Below are 23,731 nucleotides of genomic sequence, written 5' to 3' on the forward strand. Positions count from 1 at the left end.
AAGAAAGAAAGAAAGAAAGAAAGAAAGAAAGAAAGAAAGAAAGAAAGAAAGAAAGAAAGAAAGAAAGAAAGAGAGAGAGAGAGAGAGAGGGAGGGAGGGAGGGAGGGAGGGAGGGAGGAAGGAAGAAAGGAAAGAGTTCACTGGTAATCATTAAGACTGTTTGCAAATATTCCAGTTCTTCCTACTTCTGGGGTGAAAGTAGGATTGCTCTTAATCGACCTTCAAAAGATAGATGCAGACATGTGACTTCCCATGGCCAATGACATGGAAATAAATATTAAATATATCATCTCTATGATATGCTTCAAGGGCTCAAATATCCTCCATGTTTCCTTCCTCTTGTAGCAATCACTAAGTAATGTGGCAAATGGTTGATACTCTGAAAGCCTGTATACTCCTCAGTGAGGAAATCCCCAGCTGACCCTGGAAAGAGCAAGCAAGAAATAGGCTTTCATTGTTTAAAACCACTGAGAACTCGAGCTTATTTATTACCACAGCAAAACCTTGTCTATCTGGACAGGGACAACGTGACAGGGTTTTCTGTGTAAATCAGAGAAGAGGGTAAGTTCTGCAGTGAATAATGCAGGGCCAAATGGAACCAGCCTGTGAGAACAAAGATCTAGATGTCTTCTGGTTACATTTAGGATATATGCATCTATAGTCTTCTACTCGTTGTTTTCACGCGCTGTGACTTTTCAGTTTTTATATCACAGTTACACTAGCCTTACAAAACAGGTGGAAAATGTTCTGGGTGTTTTCCCCTCTGCTTTGGAATAGCAAAAAGAACAAAGGAATTATCTGTTCCTTAATTATTATTTTAATTCAGCGATAGAACCATTTGGGTCAGAAGTATTTCACCTGCAAGTGGACGATGACTAAATAAAATTAGCTTTAGCAAAAAAAAAAAAAAAAGAAATTTAAAAAATTAGTATCTCACATGTAGGAAGGACAGGAGTAGCACTGATAGACAATCTTGGAATCTTTCTCTGTTCTCTTTTTCTTTATTTCTATGTCTGTGTCTAAGTTCTATGTCTTATGCATCTCTGTCTGTCTCAGTCTCCATTTCTTGGTCAGTCAGAGGTTTCTAACTGTGTGTGTGTCTGTCTTTGTCACTGTATACCAACCCCACCCCACTATCCCTCTCTGAGTTCTCTCTCTCATTGCGGATCAGCTTAATCTATGTGGGAGAGGGTAGCTGTGACCATACCCAGTTCTAGGCTTACACCGTTGCCATTTAGCAACCCAGAAGAGACCTTTTCCCATAAATACAATATTACATATTACAAGACAGGGCTCAATTAACTTTGTTGGGTCACCTGCCCCACCTTGGATCAATATATACAAGGATATATGCTACTACACTCAAACATACCTGAGTCAGTGTACAATTGTTTTCTGCTATCATAGTATCATATAATCGGGGTGAGAGTGGATCCATCCCCAAAGGAAGGCATTGTATTTATACCAAAAAAAAAAAAGATAAAAGAAAGAAAAACAAAGAGAAGAAGATAGGGAGAGACACACAATTGCTAGCTAAATAAAAAAAAAAACAAAAACAAAAAAACAAATGGGCTTAGCTCTGGTGGAGAATAAATCTTCAGCCATCTTCACAATTCCCTCTTTGGTCATGGTCATCAGTCTATTCAGGTTTCTCTAACTCCACTTGTGTCCATTTTAATAATTCACAATTTTTTAGAAAATCACCTATTTCATCTAGATTTTCGAATTTATTGGCAAAAAGGTAAACAGGCTTTTCCTCATAATGTCCTTCAAAATGAAAGTCTGTGGCATAATGCTGAGAGCAACTCCGTTAAAGCAATTATCTAGGGAACTAAAGCAAAAGTATTTCAGGCTGCAGTTCTCTCTTGGTTTGGCTTAATCCAGGAATAAAATTGAATGTGTCTAGAGAAAGGATGGACTGCATATCCTTCAGGCGATTCTCCATCTATATTACTTTTCATAAGTGAGCTTTTGATAGGTTCTGGGTAGCAGAGATTTCTAGGTTATAACCTCTGACAAGAATTTGAAGTACAAATTATTTTATAGTGCTCAATTTCATATGTTTCATTGGTCAATCCAAATTGAAAGAGTTGACATTCTCTTATGAAAGTTGAGACACCTAAATAGCACATGTGTCTGAAGAGAAGATGTTCTCAAGACTACCCAAAAGTAGTTCCCAGAATAGTACTCATGGAGTAAAACCAGGCCTTTCCCAGAGCAACTAAACAGCTGAACAAAACACAAAGCAGAAGACAGAATGAAAAACACACATGATAAACCAAGACAGAGGGACAAATAGCATTCTGTGGAAAGCCAAGAAGTAACTGATGTGCTGCTATTAAAGAGTATGGGAAAATGACCTAGACGTCATCAAGAAAGTGCTAGTTGAGAAGGCATTATAAGATGAGAAAAATGCTGATGGGTAGAAGGTAAGCAGAGGAGCAAGAGAGAACTTCATGAGCATGTCTTGTGTCTTATGTTTCTTTGGAGTTTAGGGAATGGGCTGAAGGGATAAAGCAAGGGTTACATGAAAAGATTAACTAAACTGTTGTCCAGCCACCATGATGTAGGAAAGTTCGGGCTAAACACTGAATGATGTGGAAAGTGGCCCTGAGAGACAAAGGCCTTGCATGTTGCAGCTCCCAGCTGAGCTACCCATTGAGTCCAGCCACATGAATCACCCCAGATACAATCATATGAAGCAGAGGAAACACTCAGCTTCACCCTGCCACAGTTCAAGCCAACATTGAGAATAACAAGCTGTTGTGGTTTCAATCCAGCAAGTTTGGGCATGGCTTGCTCTCGGGCATATGCTCAGGTCTGGAACTGCCTGCTTCGTCTTGTGCTACTCTTATGCTAATATTCATTGTGTCCCTTTGCAATCAATCCTACCTCACTCCTGGCCCTAGGAAATCACTTGTCTGCTTTCTGTCTCCAAAGTTTATTTTGCATTTTCTAGAATTCCAAGTAAATGGAATCTCACTATATATCCTTTTTTTTCTTTTTTGAATGACTTTTGCTGCACAAATAATATATTTGAGATTCTTGTGTGTTATGTATTCCTTTTTATTTTTCTTTATTGCTGAGAAATATTCCACTGTATGGCTATACCATAGTTTATTTATTCAGTCACTTCTTGATGGACATTCAGGTTGTTTTCAGTTTGGCACTATTATAAGTAAAGTTGCTACAAATTTCATAAACAAAGCTTTATGTGGATATATACTTTCATTTTTCTTAGGTAAATTCCTAGGTGTGGAATTGCCAGATAAATGATAACTATATGCTTGACTTTATAAGAAATTGTAACATTGTTTTTCAAAGTGTGTGTACCATTGTACTTTCCCTCCAGCAATGCATGAGAGTTGTGGATGCACCATATCTTTGCCAACATTTTATGCTGCTAATATGTTTCATTTTTCAAGGAATTCTGATGGATAAATAGTGGTATATCACTTTAGCTTTAGTTTGCATTTTTCTGATGGCCAATAATTCTGAACATCTTTTTACGTGCTTATTGGCCATTTGTATATCTGTTTTGGCTCAGTATCTTTTCGAATATTTTGCTCATTTATTATTAAGTTGTTCGTCTTGTTTTTGAGTTGTGAGAGTTCTCTACATATTCTGGATACAAGTACATTTTTTACATATGTGTATTGAGAATCATTTCTTCCAATCTGTGTCATGGCTTTCATTTCCGTAATAATTTCTTTCAAAGAACAAATGTTCTTAATCTTGAGGAAGTCTAATTTATCCTCTTTCATAATTTTATGATTTGTACTTCTTGTGTCCTACCTAAGACACTATTGCCTACTCCAAGTTCATAAAGATTGTCTCCTATAATTTCTAGAACTTTTATCATTTTGGCTTTTACATTTAGGTTTATGATCCTCCATTTCAAGATAATTTTGTGTATAATGTGATGTATATGCTGAGATTTTATTTTATTCCATGTAGATACCCAGTTATTTAATACCATTTGTTGAAAATAATTACCATTTTATCCATTGAATTATCTTGAAATCTTTGTCAAAAATCAGGTAATTGTATATACGGACCTATTTCTGGACTCTCTATTCTAGCCCATCAATCTATATGTCTGTTCTTATGCTAATATTCATGATCTTGAGTTCTTAACTTTATGGCACTTAGAAATTAGATAGTATAAATTCTCTTCATTCTTAATTTTTAAAATTACATTGGATATTTTAGGTCACCTGCATTTCTATATATATTTGATAATAAATTTGCTAAGATCTACAAAAGAGAGCCTATAGGAATTTTGATTGGGGTTATGTTAAATTGATATATCAATTTGGAAAATTTTTAAATATTAATAACATTGGGTTCTCCAATCTATGAACATGATATATATTTCTGTTTTTTCTTTTTAGATTTTCTTTTCTTTCCCTCAGAAATGTTTGAACTGTTCTGTATTCAAGTATTGTGTATATCTTGTTAAATGTATTTTTAGATGGCCTTTTTTTTTTTTTTTTTTTTTTTTTTTTTGAGACGGAGTCTTGCTCTGTCGCCTGGGCTGGAGTGCAGTGGCCAGATCTCAGCTCACTGCAAGCTCTGCCTCCCGGGTTCCCACCATTCTCCTGCCTCAGCTTCCCGAGTAGCTGGGACTACAGGCACCCGCCACCTCGCCTGGCTAGTTTTTTGCATTTTTTAGTAGAGACGGGGTTTCACCATGTTAGCCAGGATGGTCTCGATCTCCTGACCTCGTGATCTGCCCATCTCGGCCTCCCAAAGTGCTGGGATTACAGGCTTGAGCCACCGCGCCCGGCCTAGATGGCTTATTTTTATGCTATGTAAATAGTATTCGATTTTTTTATATTTGGTTTTCCAAGTGTTTCATTGGTAGGATAAAAAAAAATCAAGAGTATTGTATATTGAACTTGTAGCATGCCATCTGACTAAATTCACTAATTCTAGTAGTTTTTGTAAAGATTCATTAGGATCTTCTTTACCTAAACTATCATATCTTCTGCAAATGGAACAATTTACTTCTCCATTGCCAATCTATATGCCTGTTATTTCTTCTTTCTTGCCTATTACAACAACCAGGATCTCTACAAAAATATCAGGGAACAACAGATGCTGGAGAGGATGTGGAGAAATAGGAACACTTTTAAACTGTTGGTGGGAGGGTAAATTAGTTCAGCCACTGTGGAAGACAGTCTGGCGGTTCCTCAAGGATATAGAATCAGAAATACCATTTGACCCAGCAATCCCATTACTAGGTATATACCCAAAGGATTGTAAATAATTCTACTACAAAGACACATGCACACATATGTTTATTGTGGCACTGTTCACAATAGCAAAGACTTGGAACCAACCCAAATGTCCACCAATGATAGATGGGATAAAGAAAATGTGGCACATATATGCCATGGAATACTATGCAGCCATAAAAAAGGATGAGTTCATGTCCTTTGTAGGGACATGGATGAAGCTGGAAACTATCGTTCTCAGCAAACTAACACAAGAACAGAAAACCAAACACCACATGTTCTCACTAATAAGGGGGAGTTGAACAATGAGATCACATGGACACAGGGAGGGGAACATCACACACCAGGGCCTGTGGTTCAGGGGGTTAGGGGAGGGGTAGCATTAGGAGAAATACCTAATGTAGATGACCGATCCAGAATTTAAAGTATAACAAAAAACAAGAAAGAAAAAATATATTGTATCACAGTGATGAACACCTTTGCCTGTTCCCAGTCTTAGAGGGGAAGCATTCAGTCTTTACTATTTTTGTTTTGTTTTGTTTTGGAGATGAAGTCTCATTCTCTTGTCAAAGCTGGAGTGCAATGGCATGATCTCGGCTCACTGCAACCTCCACCTCCTGGGTTCAAGTGATTCTCCTGCCTTAGCCTCCTGAGTAGCTGGGACTACAGGCACCCACCACCATCCCTGGCTAATTTTTGTATTTTTAGTAGAGACGAGGTTTCACAATGTTGGCCAGGCTTGTCTCAAACTCCTGACCTTGTGGTCCGCCTGCCTCAGCCTCCCGAAGTGCTGGGATTACAGGCGTGAGCCACCGCACCTGGCCCCATCTTTACTATCAAGTATGATGCTAGTTGTAGGTTCTTCACAGGCTCCACTTACCAGGTTGAAATTTTCTTCTATTTCTAGCTTTCCAGGGTCTTTTTTTGTTTGTTTTTTGTTTTTGTCATTAATGAGTGTTGAATTTTTAAAAAACATTGTTACTGCATCTATGAAGATGATAATCTGGTTTTTCATCTTTGTTCTTTTGATATGGTGAATTACATTAATTGATCATTGAGGGCTAAAACAACCGTGCATATCTGGAATAAATCAAATATGGTCATGAGGTGTTATTTATGTTGCTAGATTTTGTTTGCTAATATTTTGTTTAAATTTTTTTAGTCTGTGTTCTTGTCAAGGTTATTATCTTACCTTTTAATATGTTTATTATTAGGGAAATGCTGACTTGAAAATATTAAAAATGACTTGGGAAGTGATTTTTTTAATCTCTATTTTCTGAAAACTGTCATATATTACTGGAAATATTACTTCTGAAATTTTTAGTAGAATTAACTAGTAAGTCCATCTGAGACTTAACTAGTAAGTAGAAGTTAACTAGTAAGAGACTTAACTAGTAAGTAGAATTAACTAGTAAGTCCATCTGTTTTCTTTATGGAAAGGCTTTTAACTATTAATTCAAATTATGTAAAATATATAAGGCTATTCAGATTTTCTGTTTCTCTTTGAGTCAATTTTTATTATCTGTAACTTTTGCTTATGCCATTTTTATCTCAGTTTTATTAGTGTATTACAGTCATTTATGTTAATTTTATCTGATGCACATGTGTAAGACTGTCTCTGGGATATATACCTAGGTGTAGAATTTGAGGCTTTGTCTATCTTCTCCATTGCATCTCTGTGTTCTTTTACATTAATTTCTGATCTTATTTTTATATTTTACTTTCATTTGATTTAATCAATATATTTTCTTTTTTTTTATTTATTTATGCTTTTTTTTTTGAGACGGAGTCTCGCTCTGTCGCCCAGGCTGGAGTGCAGTGGCCGGATCTCAGCTCACTGCAAGCTCCGCCTCCCGGGTTCACGCCATTCTCCTGCCTCAGCCTCCCGAGTAGCTGGGACTACAGGTGCCCACAACCGCGCCCGGCTAATTTTTTGTATTTTTAGTAGAGACGGGGTTTCACCGTGGTCTCGATCTCCTGACCTTGTGATCCGCCCGCCTCGGCCTCCCAAAGTGCTGGGATTACAGGCGTGAGCCACCGCGCCCGGCCTAATCAATATATTTTCTAACTATACTGTGCATTCTGATTTTCAATCTACCTTTTCTTTTTCTTTTTTCTTTTCTTTCTTTTCTTTTTTTTTTTTTTTTCAATAGAGACAAGGTCTCGCTCTGTCATTCAGGCTGGAGTGCAATGGTGCGATCACAGTTCATTGAAGCCTCAACTCTCTGGGCTCAAGTTATCATCCCTCCCCACCCTCCTGAGTGTGTAGGACTGCAGGCATGCACCACCACACCTGGCTAATTGTTTTATTTTATTTTTTGTAAGCCAGGATCTCTCTATCTTGCTCAGGCTAGTCTTGAACTCCTGGCCTCAACTGATCCTCCTGCCTTGGCCTCCCAAAGTGCTGCGATTACAGACATGAGCCACTATGTCTGGCCAACTTTTTTTTTTTTCCTAAAAAAGGAGGATTTATTATTAAAAATTTCCATCTAAATGACGTTCTTGCTCATTGTTCCAGTAATTTTTTTTAGTATTTTTATTATCATTGATGTCTAAGTGTATTTTAATATTCATTATTATTCCCTTTTGACTAAGAGTTACTTAGATAGGTATATTTTTAAATTTTCAGATGTATGAGATTTTGCATTTCAGAAATATTTTTGCTATTGATTTTATACTAGATTGCATTGTTGACAGAAAATATAAGTTATGTGATACCTAGTCATTTCTTACAGCTTACTTTATGGCCTAACACATGATCAGATTTGGTTTTTTGTTTCAGTGTTCCATATGTTCTTGAGAAGAATACATATTTTGTAATTGTTGAGTACGTAGTTTTATATATATCCATTAACTCAAGGTTATTAAATGTATGATTTGAGTCTTTCATATATTCATTTTTGGTTTCTACAACTTTAATTGAAAGATATGTGTTGAAATCTTTCATTTGAATATCGGATTTATCTACTTCTTCTCTAGTTATATCAAATTCACTCTCTGTATTTTAAGACTTTATAAATTTTCTATTGTGTTTTATATATTTTATTGAGTCCTGCAAATTTAGAATTATTAGAATTTTCTGTTTAGATAAACTGTTTATCATTGCATTGTGACTCTTTTTATCTTCAATAGTAGTTTAAAAAAATAAATTTAAGGGCTACAAGTGCTGTGTTTTTACATGGATATATTGGGTAGTGGTGGTAAAGTCTAGACTTTTAGTGTAACCATTCTCCAAACAATGTACATCATGCCCATTAGGTAATTTCTCATTTCTCTCCCCTTCCCCGCCCTCACCCTTCTGAGTCTCCATCATTTATGATGTGTAACATTTTATGTTCATGTGTAACATTATAACATTATTATGTTCATGTGTAACATTATAACATTATTTAGCTTATAAGTGTGTATTTGCAGTATTTGTCTTGTTTTTGCTTTGTTATTTTATTTATTCATTTATTTTTAGACAAGGTCTTGCTTTATCTCCCAGGCTTGAGTGCAGTAGTATAATCTTGGCTCACTGCAACCTCTGCCTCCCAGAGAACATGCAGTATTTGACTTTCTGTTTCTGAGTAGTTTCACTTAAGATAATGGCCTCCAGTTCCACCCATGTTGCTGCAAATGACATAGTTTTATTCATTTTTATGACTGAGTAGTTTTCCATTGTACACACACACACATACACACACACACACATATATATATAAAATTTTCTTTATACAATCATCCATTGATGGACACTAAGTTTCATTCCATATCTTTGCTATTGTGAATAGTGCTGCAATAAACATAGGAGAGCAGGTACCTTTTTGATGTAATAATTTCTTTTCCTTTGCATAGATACCCAGTAGTGAGATTGCTGGATCAAATGGTAAATTCTGTTTTCAGTTCTTCGAGAAATCTCTATACTGTTTTCCATAGAGGTTGTACTAATTTACATTCCCACCAACAGTGAACTAGCATTCCTTTTTCTTTACATTCTTACCAAGATCTGTGTCTTTAACAGTACTTTTTGTCTTAAAGTTTAACGAATATTACTACAGAAATCTCAACTTTTTTTTGGCATTTTCCTGGTACGTCTTTTTTTCATTCTTTTACTTTTAACCTTCCTTCGTCCTTATGTTTCAGGTGTGTCTCTTACAAACATGCAAGTGGATTTTGCATTTTTACATCTAATGATCTCTATTTTTCAGCTGGTAAGTTCAGCTGATTTACAGACACTGTTACGTGATATGGTTTCTATCATCTTGCTGGTACTTTATTGCGCTTTCTTCTATTTTCTTATTCTTTCTTCAGGTAAATTGTTAATTTACCATCTGTTTAAAAATTTTGTGGTAAAATATGCATTACATAAACTTGCCATTTTAACCTCTTTTTTTTTTTTTAAAGAAAAAGAGAGAAACAACCAATATTCCAAATGTTCCTTCAGTGGTGTTACTACATCCACAATGTTGTGCAACCATCACCACCGTTGCCAAAATTTTTTACCACCTGGTGCAGAAACTGTGTAACCATTAAGCAATAACTCTCCATTCCTCCCTTCCCCAGCCTCTGATAAGCTCTAATGTACTTTCTGTGCCTAAGAATTTGCCTATTTTAGATATTTCATGTAAGTGAAATCATACAATCTTTATCCTTTTGTGTCTTATTTCCGTTAGCATAAAGTCTTCAAGGTTCATCAGTGTGGCAGCATGTATCAGAACTTTGTTCCTTTTATGACTGAATAATATTCCATTGTAAGTATATGCCACATTTTATTTATCTGTTCATCTGCTGATGGACACTTGGGTTATTTCTGCCTTTTAGCTATTATAAATAATGCTTCAAGGAACATGGGTTTACAATATCTGAGTCCCTGCTTTAGATTCTTTTGGGTATAAACCTAGGATTGGAATCGCAGTTTGCTTTCTTACTTGATTTTTCCACGTTCTATTGGTTAAAGATTACAGACTCTATGTCTAGTCTATTGGTTATCTTTTAAATGATAACAAAGTCTACACGTTAATATTTTAATTCTCTCCAAACAATACAAGGAATTTAGAAACCTAACTCGGATACTCTTCCTCTCAGCTTACATAGATTTGTTGTGAAAAGTTATGTGCTGCCTTCTTTTTAACCCCACAAACTATTTAGCAGGAGGAGTAGTAGCAGCAGTAATAGTATGCTGATATGATACAATTTTTAAAATAATAACTCACAGCCAAATTAAAAATAGAATCTTGATTTGTAATGTAAAAGTATCCAGTTAGGCACTAGTAAAAATAGATACAAAATGAAAATTCTCAAAAAAAGTATTTAATAGCATGAAGAACAAAAACAACAACATAAAACATCAAACTGTCATTTCAGCTCAGGGACAGCCAGTTTAACATCTGCAAGGTAAGCTGATATTGCCATTATGTCTAACTCTGGTTTTCTCATAACTGCATGTCCTGGTAGAACATAATAAATTATTTATCTGAACCATACGAATGAGTTTCTGAACTATGTTATCACAAGGACCCAAAAGGTCTTCCTCAAAGCTTTATTTGTGGTTTAGCAGGTCGATCAGGGTCATTGTATTTGGGTCGGTATACAGTCCTTGAGTGCCTCATACATGGCAGCACAGTTCCAAGCACTGGACACACAGCACTGAATATACAGACAAAAAAGGATGACTTGATGGACATTATACGTAGAAATACGTAGACAGAAAATGAAAAAATAAACAAAGTATGCAATGTACCAAGTAGTGAAGGCATTCTAGAGAAAGACAAAACAGACAAAGTAGATAGGGAATGCTGACAGTGAGTGCTCAGGGTAGTTGTAGTGGTCAAGGAAGACTTTACAGAGGACATGATGTTTGAGCAAAGACCTTGTGGTAGATAGAACTAGCTGTCCACAAAAATGTATGCTCCCCTGCTTAGTGCAGAATTATTGTTAAGAGCTGGCCTCTGAGCTAGGACTGCATTTCCCAGCGCTTCTTGCATGTAGACACAGCTATGTAACTAATTATCACCAATGGAATTTGAACAGAAGTGCTTTATCTTACCTCCAGACTGGAGCTTTAATGAATTAGGTGTACCTTCTCTCCTGTCTCATTCTCCTTCGGCCAGCTGAAACAGAAGACTCGGAGGCTTCAGAACATTTCTGTCTGGCAGAAATATAAAGTGAGCCATATATATTCTTCTGTATTTTCTGTATGAGTAGAAAGAAACACATGAAATTCATTTTAACAATACATTTTCCAAGCACAATATTTCTAAATATTGTTTCAGTGTGTATTCAACATGAAAAATATTGGAGATAATTTCTATTCTTTTTTTCAAAATCCACTATGTACTTTACACTTAGAGTACTTTTCAAGAGCTACCAGCCACTTTCCAAGAACTCAGTAGCCACATGTGGCACTGTATCAGTGCAGGTCTAGAACACAGTACAGCAATGAGATTAAAGCCGGGGGTGGTCCCTGATGGAGGACAGCCAGCATCAACCAGGAACACACACATTGCATTATTACATGAGAGAGAAGTAAACTTTTTTACATTAAGCTTCCAAAATGTTGAGGTCTGCTGGTTGCAGAAACTGATTTCTTGAAGTGGTATATTTAAAACTCAAAACTAAAACATAAGGCATTGTTTTAGCAGTCAGGTAACAGGTTGTTCAAAATAGACATTAGAATCTGGAAAGCAGAGAACTATATTACATTATTTCACTATGGACACTTGAAAGACAGAGCAAGTACCTAGCCATGCTGTAGCATTAGAGTAAGTGCTTTGAAAGACAGAATGTCGGCCAGGCATGGTGGCTCACACCTGTAATCCCAGCACTTTGGGAAGCTGAGGTGAGCGGATCTCTTGAGGTCAGGAGTTCAAGACCAGCCTGACCAACAGGGTAAAACCCCATCTCCACTACAAATACAAAAATTAGCCAGGTGTGGTGGCAGGCACCTGTAGTCCCTGCTACTCAGGAGGCCGAGGCACAAGAATCACTCGAACCTGGGAGGCAGAGGTTGCAGTGAGCCAAGATTGCACCACTGCACTTCACCCTGGGTGATAGAGTGAGACCCAGTTTCAGGAAAAAAAAAAAAAAAAGGAACTGAATGTCATTAGATTCTGTATTAGTCTGCTATGGCTGCCATAACAAAGTACCACAGATTGGGTGGTTTTAACAACAGAAATTTATTTTCTGAGTTGTGAAGGCCAAAAGTCTAAGAGCAACATGCCAGCAGGATTGGCTCTGGTGAGGCCTTTCTCCTTGGCTTGCAGATGGCCACCTGCTCACTGTGGTCTCACATGTCCTTTCCCCTGCACATGCACACTCCTGGGCCTCTTCCTCTTCTGATAAGGACGCCAGTCCTATTTGATTAGGGCCCCACCTCTGTGACCTCCTGTAACTTTAGTTACTTCCTTAAAGGCCCTATCTCTACATACAGTACATTGGGGGTTAGGGCTTCAACATCTGAATTTTGGAGGGCATAACTAAGGCCATAAAATATGCTGAATGCTCCTTTCTGCAGTGAACAAGGGTTACAAGAAAGAAATGTGTTCAGGAAACAATTGGTTGGTTTGCAAGCAGAAATAAAAGATAAAAAGAATCCAGAAATCAAGATGAGTTTACAGTCTTGCAGGTTTGGAAAACTGACTGCTTCTAGACACCAAGCAGTAGGCGATAGGACCTAAAATGCATTCAGCCAAAACGCTCTTGAGTTGTCTTGGTTCAGCAGAGGTTCGTAAGGTTGAAGCAGAGATCATAGTAACTGAATTCTTTTTCTACCAACCCTGAGAGCTTCAAGTTTACTGCATTAAATTAAGAGAGAAAAGTACAGGGACAAGCATATACAAGGAAAGAAACAGAGCAGTTTTTAAGCATCATTTCTAGGAAATAACTTTGGATATGGTTACTGTCACACTGAACTGAATGGCAATCAAGGGAATCGTGTTTCCCAAAAATTCACAGAAAGAGTAAACTGTCTTAAAAACCTGTGGCTGTAAAAATTTCCCCAGGATTTCAAATATCTACCAGTAGGAAGCAGGTATGAAAGCTGTGCAAGCTCCAAGGAGGTCATGTTCCTTGATGCCAATCTCAGATACTGCCAGGAAGTAAAATGGACAAAGAACATCACAGGGAGCAGAGCCCAGGAACGTAGAGAACAGGGTAAAGGAACTTCCTCCTACAGAGCAGGACCATGGTCTAATGAAGAAATCTGCTCTATCCAAGAGCAGAGAGACTTCATAATGTCTACCCAGTTAGATTCTTCATTGCTATGGACCAGTTGCTGCCATAGGTCTTCCAGTCTTCCCCTGTCCAAATAAGAGTTTTTATTGTAGTTACCTTGTTCCTGGTCCATATTTGCTGTATCGGATTGGTGGATGCAGGAAGTGGCAAAACAATGTGTCTTTAAATTCACAGATCTCAGAACCAAAGGAGTCACATTAGCCAGAGTTACTGCACTTTATCGTGGCTGGAACTTTGTCTCCTTTAGGGAAGGGGCCACACAGATATTTGGTGGCCAGAGGGTAGTTTTTAGTAGCAGTGGCTAGCTGCCCCATGAGTTCTTTCTCTCTATGCATAGTGTTAGTTTCTTGCTGGAATGTGCTGCAGAGCCAGTGACTACAATCACAGCTCCATTTGAATCCAGAGTGGCCATGTGACTGGTTGCTCTTTCAAGAGAATGTGAGTAAAGTGATGTATGCTTTATATACTGTCTTTTTCCTCTTGTTCAAGCTGGAAACAGAGGACTCAGGGGCCTGTGTAAAGACACTGCAGAGCACTATGATGGAAGAAGCCTGGGTCCTAGCGTCACCACATACAGGAAAACCACCTGCTATCCAGGGACATCATCATTAGACCATTGCATGGGTGAAAGATAAACTTCTCTTTTGTTAAGCCACTGAAATTTTGAGGTTTTCTTGGTATAGAATCTAGCATTACCTTAATGAATATGCTTCTGAAAGAAAAGGAGAGAGCTATGCAGCTCTTGACGAAATACTGGATGGAAAGTGTTCCAGGCAGGGAGAACATGCATATAAATGCAAATTCCTGGAGCAAAAGAATAACAAGTGTTTCCAAGGACCCCCTAAGAGCCACGTGTGACTGAAGCAAAGCAAACAAGGGGAATAACTGAAGGTGATAACATGAGAGCAGTAAAAAGAAGACAAATCTTTAAGGCCTCTCAAGCCACTGTGAGGACTTCAGCCCTTATTTCGAATGAGTTGGGGAAACATTAGAGTGTTTGCAGCAGAGAGGGGACACGATCTGATATTTTAATTGGATTCCTGTAGCTACTGTTGACGAACAATTTACGGAGGGACAACATGCAGGGAGATCGGTTTTAAGACTATTAAAATGATCCATGAGAGAGATGAAGGGGGTTTAAAATTGGGTGGTTGCGTGGGAGGAGATAAGCAGTATTTGAATTCTGAATATAGCTTTAAGGTAATTCCAAAGGCTCCTTGTCTGTAATTCAGGCATAAATGCTACTTACGCTCTGGCTGGCTCAAGTCAGAGAACTGTATATGCATTGAGAGCAGAAACTGGCTCCCAGCACCTCATAAAGTGCCTGGTGTCCTCTGTACTGTAAAGGGTTCTGCCAATGCATAATAGTGTTATTGTTTCATTACAAGTATTAATAATTAATGTGCAAAATGTAAATAAAACTAGCTGAAGGATTTATGAATGCTTTCTGAGTTACCTAGTTCATAAATACTTTTCACTGAGATTTAATGCTATTAATATATATTCACTTTTGATGCCATCTTTCAGGTTAACCATGAGATTGCCACTGGCCTGAGGGACAAGATTGTTTGGGGTTCTTTCAAATGGCCAACTGTGATTGTTTCAAAACAAACAAACAAACAAAAATATTAGGCTACTTGTATTAGCCAGGGTTTTCCAAAGAAACAGAACCAATAGGATGTAAATATGGAAAGAGATTTATTCTGAGGAATTCGCTCATGTGATTTGTGGCAATTTGGCAAGTCCAAAATCTGACGAAGGAGGCTGGCAGGCTGAACATTTAGGGAAGAGTTACAATTTGAGTCCAAAGGCAGTCTATTGTATGAACCAAGAAAAGCAGAGGTTGCAGATGATGTCAGAAGGCAGAATTGACTCTTGCTCCAGGAAGGTCATTATTTTGTTCTTGTTAGGCCTTCAATGATGGGATGAGGACCACTCACATTATGAAGGGCAATCTGCTTTACTCAAAGTCCACTAATTTAAATGTAAATCTCATCCAAAGCTCCCATCTTGGTCCATTTTCTGCTGCTATAACAGAATACCTAAGAAGGAATAATTTATAAAGACAAATTTTTTTTCTCTTTTTTTTTGGCTCAGTTTTGGAGGATGGGAAGTAGAGGATCAAGGGACTACATCTAGTGAGGGCCTTATTGCTGCATCATAATAGGCAGAAGGCATCACACAGAGAGGGAGTAAGGGAGAGAGAGAAAACTGGGCTGAACTCATCCTTTCCATCAGGAACACACTCCAGAGATAACTGACCCATTCCCAAGATAATGGCATTAATCTATTTCTCATGGCCATTAATCTTCATGGCCTAATCGCTTCATCTTAAAGCCCCATCTTTTAGTACTCTTACAATGGTGATTAAATTTTTGGAAAAATTTTTGTATTAACACTCCTACTGTTCTAAGGCAATTAAATTTCAATATGAGTTTGGGAGGAGACATCCAAACCATAGCAGTACCTTTATAGAAGCATCTAGAACAATGTTAGGCCAAATATCTTGATATCTTGACACCATGGCCCAGACAAGTTGACATATGAAATTAACCATCAGACTACCACTTTAATTAGAAAACTTCAAGATGTCCTTTTAAAAGCCCTTAAATTCAGTGAATCTTGCCTCTTATCAGCCTCACAGACTCTATGGTGGTTTCCTTTCTTCACTGTGTAATTGCATATTTAATGAAAGAATCATTAGATAACGGTGAAAGCCCAATTATTTTCTTACTATTGTAAAAATGTTAATTCATCTCTTGTTTTTTTAAAAAAATTTAGCCACATAGTTATAACACGTGGTATCTCATATTGGCAAAATTGTCTGCTTTCCTCTCTTTAAAATATGTTGTCAAATGCTTCATGTGAGCTTATAATCTTTTACTCCTTTAAAAGAGTCACTGGGGAAGAAAAGAAAATTGTCTACATAACTGTATTATTTTTCAACTAACAATTTTGTTTGGTTTATGTTGACACAGACCAAGGTGGAATCTTCTTGATATTTTTAAATATTAACAACAACAACAAAAAATAGGCCAGGCAATGTAGCTCATGCCTATAATCCCAGCATTTTGGGAGGTAGGATGATTGTTTGCACCAGAAGTTTAAGACCAGTCTGGGCAACATAGTGAGACTTCATCTCTTCAAAAGTTAAAAAATTAGCTGGGCATGGTCACATGCACCTGTAGTCTCAGCTACATGGGACACTAAGATGGTAGGATTGCTCGAGCAAAGAGTTCAAGATTACGGTGAGCTATGATATGGCCACTGCCACCATCATAGAGGGTGGGCAACAGAACGAAACCTTGTATTAGTCTGTTTTCATGCTGCTGATAAAGACATACCCAAGACTAGGCAATTTACAAAAGAAGGAGGTTTAATGGACTTACAGTTCCATGTGTCTAGGGAGGCATCACAATCATGGTGGAAGGCAAAGGGAGCAAGTCACATCTTACATGGATGGCAGCAGGCAAAAAGAGAGCTTGTGCAGGAAACTCCCATTTTGAAAACCATCAGATCTCATGAGACTCATTCACTATCATGAGAACAACACAGGAAACACCCGCTCCCATAATTCAATCACTTCCCAACAGGTTCCTCCCATGACACATGGGAATTGTAAGAGTTACAATTCAAGCTGAGATTTGGGTGGGGACATAGCCAAACCACATCAGACTCTGTCTCTAAAAAAATAATAATAATATGGCCGGGTGTGGTGGCTCATGCCTGTAATCCCAGCACTTTGGGAGGTGGAGGTGGGTGGATCATGAGGTCAAGAGATGGAGACCATCCTGGCCAACATGGTGAAACCCCATCTCTACTAAAAATACAAAAACTAGCTGGGTGTGGTGGCACACACCTGTAGTCCCAACTACTCAAGAGGCTATGGCAGGAGAATCGCTTGACCCCAGGACGTAGAAGTTGCAGTAAGCCAAGATCGCACCACTGCACTCCAGCCTGGTGACAGAGTGAGACCCCATCTCAAATAATAATAATAATAAAATAAAAAATAAAAATAAAATTATAACATATAAATAAAATCACAAGATTACAAAAATTAGAGAAAAGAGCAAAAACAAACTACCCAAAAAGAATACTCTAGCATTATGTCATTGTAATTGCAAACATCAATAAAATATTTAACAATCATCAGAAAAGTAAAGAAACCAGTAAAATGAAAAAAGAAATTCCTAGTGCAAATTTCAGCAAGCTTAAGAAAACAGCAGAAGTGGCCACATGGGAATATTATTAAACAATAAGAAATCCAGTGAAACTGAATGTGATAACAGGAAGAGATCCTCCTTGAGTCAAAACAAGAGGAAGAATTTAACTTCATCAGCTAAATAAATAGAAATTAGACATAGAGAAACAAAGAATATTAGACCACCTTAATAAACAGATGTAGGCCTAAGAGGGAAGAAATAAATGCAATAAAATATTGGATATTAGAGATGTGCTGGCCTGATATGACTTTGCAGAGAGTGGGAGGGTTTGAGAGGGGGGTCAGTGCCATCTCCCACACTCTGCAGAACCAGTAGCAGCAGGAGCCTCAGTCTTAAACGCAGCAAAGATCCAGACCGATGGCAGTAGCAGCCTGGCTCCCTTGATGGAGGATACAGAGCTTCCTGCCCTTCTGATTGATGACAGCTTAGTTAGCAGGAAAGAGTCGTGCTACCTGGAGATGCCTGATGTCATGCATCAGCAGTGGGGCAGAAAGAAGCCAACACATGCCAGTGGAGTCCTGGGGTGTCACAAAGGCTGAAATAACTTCTATAAGAGTCTGGATGATTGAGGACTCCCAGAATTTACTGGGAGGGTGGGGTGAGTCTTTGAACAAGGTTAGAAATTCCAGTATTATATGTAAGATGTTACAGAGAAAACATTGTTTCCTACTTTAAGGTTAACCCCCAGGTATGGTTTGAGGAAAGATGTTTTATGTGCCACATAAATGATGTTGGTAAATTATTACTCTTTCCAGGAAGTTTGCATTTTAACATTGATTTTGTGTAGACAATACTTTAACCTTTGTCCATTAATATTTCCCTCTGATTGTCTAGTGAAGAGATGGTGGCTTCAATATCCTACATCTCTAGTTTTTTCAAGGTAGAAAGCTCTACATCTGATGAGGTGCCTCTGGATTAGAAAAATGTATTCGTTGTATTTGAACTTAAGTTTTCAGTCCCTGAGCTGCTAACCCCAAACTCCTCTCTCCATCACCCCTTACTCCAAACTCCTCTTTCCACTGCACACTGAAAAAATTCTCATTTAGTCATACAATGTATTATAATAAACAAATGCTAGCTGGGTGCAGTGGCTCACTCCTGTAATACCAGCTCTTTGGGAGGCCAAGGTGGGCGAGATCACGAGGTCAGGAGTTCAAGGCCAGCCTGGCCAAGATGGTGAAACCCCATCTCTACTAAAAATACAACAACAACAAAAAAAAGTAGCTGGGCGTGGTGGTGGGTGCCTGTAATCCCAGCTACTCGGGAGGCTGAGGCAGAGAATTGCTTGAACCTGGGAGGTGGAGGTTGCAGTGAGCTGAGATCACACCACTGCACTCCAGCCTGGGTGACAAAGCGAGACTCTATCTCAAAATAAATAAATAAATAAATAAAAAGCTATTAAAATAATGCTATTTGGTAGGTATTAAAAGTTACATTCAGCAATTTAATTCTAAGCTTTAAAAAATGAAGGTCACAAAGGTCACTTTGGCCCAATATTTAACATTCTCATTATTAATATATAAAGATACATAATGTAATTCAGTTAGAATGTGTTCAGTTTCACCAAACATGAAAATAAGAAAGTGGTTTTAGCAATATTCTTACATTTCCATACTGAGTGATTAGGAGTCAATAGCAAATTGTTTTAAGGGATACACTAAGTATCCAATTAAGTATTATAATAATACTTAATATTTAAATAAGAATAATTAAGCATTAAGCATTTAATATTAAGAATCCACAGGTTCTACAGAGGTCTTCCAAGTCAGCCCATCACTTCACAGAGAAAACTAAGGCCTATGTAGGGAATAGCTTTTGTTCCAGGTCACCCAGGTAGTTCATTCCCAAAGTTGACCTAGAATCTGTGTTTCTTTACTCCTCAAAGTGAATCCCTTCCCTTCTGGATAAGACTCTGGTGATTAGAGGGAAGCTTGTGTTCCCCATTTTCTCCAGAATCTCACATCCAGGGCAGTCGTCCATCCCATTTTTATTGCACCAGTGGGTGCACTGCGTTGCCTCCAAATAACCTTGCCCAAACCTACAGCATAAATGCACATTATATAAAAGAGTGGTCCATTATACACTCACCATTCCCATACTTTTCCCAGAAACACCCAACTTAAAATTCACCCAGTCCTCTGTGATCTGGAATGCTTGCTTTAACACAACTTTCTCCCCAGCCCCTGCCTTTGACACACAAATACGCACATACACACATATGCATACCAAATACACTCTATTCATTCAGTGAGGATGCAAATCACGTGACTATTTTAAGAATACTGTACTTGCTCCATAGGGCTAAGGATTACAAGGAGTCTAAAACTTAAAGAATGAATTCCCTCCATTTCCTATGGGACATTTGATCACAGCTGAGGCACCTCCCTTTAAATAGCTGGACATCTGGATGTCATTTGAGATGGCAGCCATAAATGCCCTTTGGCCTTATTTTCTTTTATTGTGGCTAAGGTCATGAGCAGCAACCAATCACTTTGGTTTCTCACATTCTCCTCACATTGCTTACAGTTGCTTCAAGAATAGATTTTTTTTGCCTTCTCTGAAGTTGTTATCAGATAGAGAAGCAAACGCATCATATTCTCAGACCCACAAATGGCTGAAAACTGAAGTGCATTTTAAATGGCAAGCCTCAGTTTAAGAACTGTTGAACAGGTCCACTCAAAGAAACTTGAGAACTGCCAGGATGTGAAGCCAAGATCCCTGTTATCTTTCTGGTAAAAAGTCAGTTACCAATTCCTTTCTGTGACTACACTTTTGAGAACAAATGTCACACCAGGATGATTGCGCTTGTAGTAGTGGGAGAAAAGGAAAGTATGTGAGGAGGCTGATACTTTAACTGAACAACTCACACTATCTTGCCCTAGAGCTGACTGGCATGAATTATACTTTACTACAATATATTCTTTCTGTAAAATGTAATAAATCTCCTTTTTTCTGTAAAGTGTGAGTAATTTTGGGATCTGAAACCCCAAAAGGGTAAAAGACTATTCACAGGTTTGCGAAGTGGTGGAGATTTTTGCAGAGAGGAATGTCAGACATCATCTGTGTACATCCTTCTGAGCACAGCCTTTGTTACTCACTCTTCTGTTCTATCTCCACCCTGTTTGTCAGATTTCTCATTTACAGCCTCAACTCCTTCCAAAAACCAGTGACATTGCCACAAACCAGTGAGATTTTGCCCCTTGAAACCTCTGTGCCTACTCTGGGGGGCAGTACACCTGTCCAGCTCTTCCTGTCCTCATTGATGGGACATGAGGATCCATTTCTGAAACAACTGAGTCAGAAGCATCCAAAAGAATCAGTGAAAGAAGGATACACCTAGCAAGATGCTAAGGAGCAACACACTAAGCACTTAAAAAATACTTGATATCCAAGGCCAATTCCAGATCAAGTAAATTAGAAATCTCTAGGTATGGGGTTCAGCTACTGGTATTTTTTAAAATCTCCCCCAGATGACTACAAAGAATAGATGAGGTTGAGAACCACAAGATTAGCACAATACAGAAATGTAGGGAGAGCTGCCATGTAGGTAACACTATACTGTTTCAAAGTCAGTGACTTCTCAGGCAAAAATTATTTAGGTAGAGTCGTAAGATACTTCAATTGGCATAAAACCTGGTGCAGTAGTTTTGAAATATGGCCCCAAAGACACAGCTAAAGCAGTGATTAGAGGGAAATGTATAGTAGTAAATGCCCACAGGAGAAAGCAGAAAAGATCTAAAATCGACACCCTAACATCACAATTAAAAGAACTAGAGAAGCAAGAGCAAACACATTCAAAAGCTAGCAAAAGACAAGAAATAATTAAGATCAGAACAGAACTGAAGGAGATAGAGACACGAAAAACCCTTCAAAAAATCAATGAATCCAGGAGCTGGTTTTTTGAAAAGATCAACAAAATTGATAGACCACTAGCAAGACTAATAAAGAAGAAAAGAGGGAAGAATCAAATAGACACAATAAAAAACGATAAACGGAATATCGCCACTGACCCCACAGAAATACAAACTACCATCAGAGACTACTATAAACACTTCTATGCAAATAAACTAGAAAATCTAGAAGTCTATAAATTTCTGGACACATACACTCTCCCAAGACTACACCAAGAAGAAGTCAAATCTCTGAATAGACCAATAACAAGTTCTGAAATTGAGGCAGAAATTAATAGCCTACCAACCAAAAAACACCCAGGACCAGAAGGATTCACAACCGAATTCTACCAGAGGTACAAGGAGGAGCTGGTACCATTCCTTATGAAACTATTCAAAAAAAAAAAAAAAAAAAAACAGAAAAAGAGGGAATCCTCCCTAACTCATTTTATGAGGCCAACATCATCCTGATACCAAAACCTGGCAGAGACACAACAAAAAAAAAATTTTCAGGCAAATATCCCTGATGAACATCGATGCAAAAATCCTCAATAAAATACTAGCAAACCGAATCCAGCAGCACATCAAAAAGCTTATCCGCCACAATCAAGTCAGCTTCATCCGTGGGATGCAAGCCTGGTTCAACATACGCAAATCAATAAACGTAATTCATCACATAAACAGAACCAATGAAAAAAACCACATGATTATCTCCATAGATGCAGAAAAGGTCTTCGATAAAATTCAACAGCCCTTCATGCTAAAAACTCTCAATAAACTAGGTATTGATGGAACATATCTCAAAATAATAAGAGCTATTTATGACAAACCCACAGCCAATATCGTACTGAATGGGCAAAAACTGGAAGCATTCCCTCTGAAAACCGGCACAAGACAAGGACGCCCTCTCTCACCACTCCTATTCAACATAGTATTGGAAGTTCTGGCCAGGGCAATCAGGCAAGAGAAAGAAATAAAGGGTATTCAAATAGAAAGAGAAGTGAAATTGTCTCTGTTTGCAGATGACGTGATTGTATATTTAGAAAACCCCGTCATCTTGGCCCAAAATCTCCTTAAGCCGATAAGCAACTTCAGCCAAATCTCAGGATACAAAATCAATATGCAAAAATCACAAGCATTCCTGTACACCAATAACAGACAAATAGACGGCCAAATCATGAGTGAACTCCCATTCACAATTGCTACAAAGAGAATACAATACCTAGGAATCCAACTTACAAGGCATGTGAAGGACCTCCTCAAGGAGAACTACAAACCACTCCTCAAAGAAATAAGAGGGGATACAAACAAATGAAATAACATTCCCTGCTCTTGGACAGGAAGAATCAATATCATGAAAATGGCCATACTGCCCAAAGTAATTTATAGATTCAATGCTATCCCCATCAAGCTACCATTGATTTCCTTCACAGAATTAGAAAAAACTACTTTAAATTTCATGTGGAACCAAAAAGAACCCAAGACAATCCTAAGTAAAAGAACAAAGCTGGAGGTATCACGCTACTTGACTTCAAACTATACTACAATGTTACAGTGACCAAAACAGCATGGTACTGGTACCAAAACAGATATATAGACCAATGGAACAGAACAGAGGCCTGAGAAATAATGCTACACATCTACAACCATCTGATCTTTGACAAACCTGACAAAAGCAAGCAATGGCGAAAGGTTTCCCTATTTAATAAATGGTGTTAGGAAAACTGGCTAGCCATATGCAGAAAACTGAAACTGGACCCCTTTCTTATACCTTATACAAAAATTAACTCAAGATGGATTAAAGACTTAAACATAAGACCTAAAATCATAAAAACCCTAGAAGAAAACCTAGGCAATACCATTTAGGACATATGCATGGACAAAGACTAAAATACCAAAAGCAATGGCAACAAAAGCCAACATTGACAAATAGGATCTAATTAAACTAAAGAGCTTCTGCACAGCAAAAGAAACTATCATCAGAGTGAACAGGCAACCTACAGAATGGGAGAAAATTTTTGCAATCTATCCATCTGACAATGGACTAATATCCAAAATCTACAAGGAAATTAAACAAATTTACAAGAAAAAAAAAAAACCCATCAAAAAGTGGGTGAAGGATATGAACAGACACTTCTCAAAAGAAGACATTTATGTGGCCAAC

At 37.9% G+C, this 23,731-nt stretch overlaps 1 long non-coding RNA gene across 1 annotated transcript in view; it reads right to left on the reverse strand.

Annotated features, from left to right (window-relative positions):
• LOC105473321 (uncharacterized) overlaps window positions 1–23,731 on the reverse strand; it is a 154,147-nt gene that overhangs the window by 69,418 nt on the left and 60,998 nt on the right. The window contains exon 3 of the long non-coding RNA XR_982180.2: window positions 11,269–11,414. This is a non-coding gene — a long non-coding RNA (uncharacterized lncRNA). The remainder of the gene's footprint in view (window positions 1–11,268; window positions 11,415–23,731) is intronic.

This window comes from Macaca nemestrina, chromosome 10 (assembly GCF_043159975.1).
Source record: "Macaca nemestrina isolate mMacNem1 chromosome 10, mMacNem.hap1, whole genome shotgun sequence".
Classification (NCBI taxonomy): Eukaryota; Metazoa; Chordata; class Mammalia; order Primates; family Cercopithecidae; genus Macaca; species Macaca nemestrina.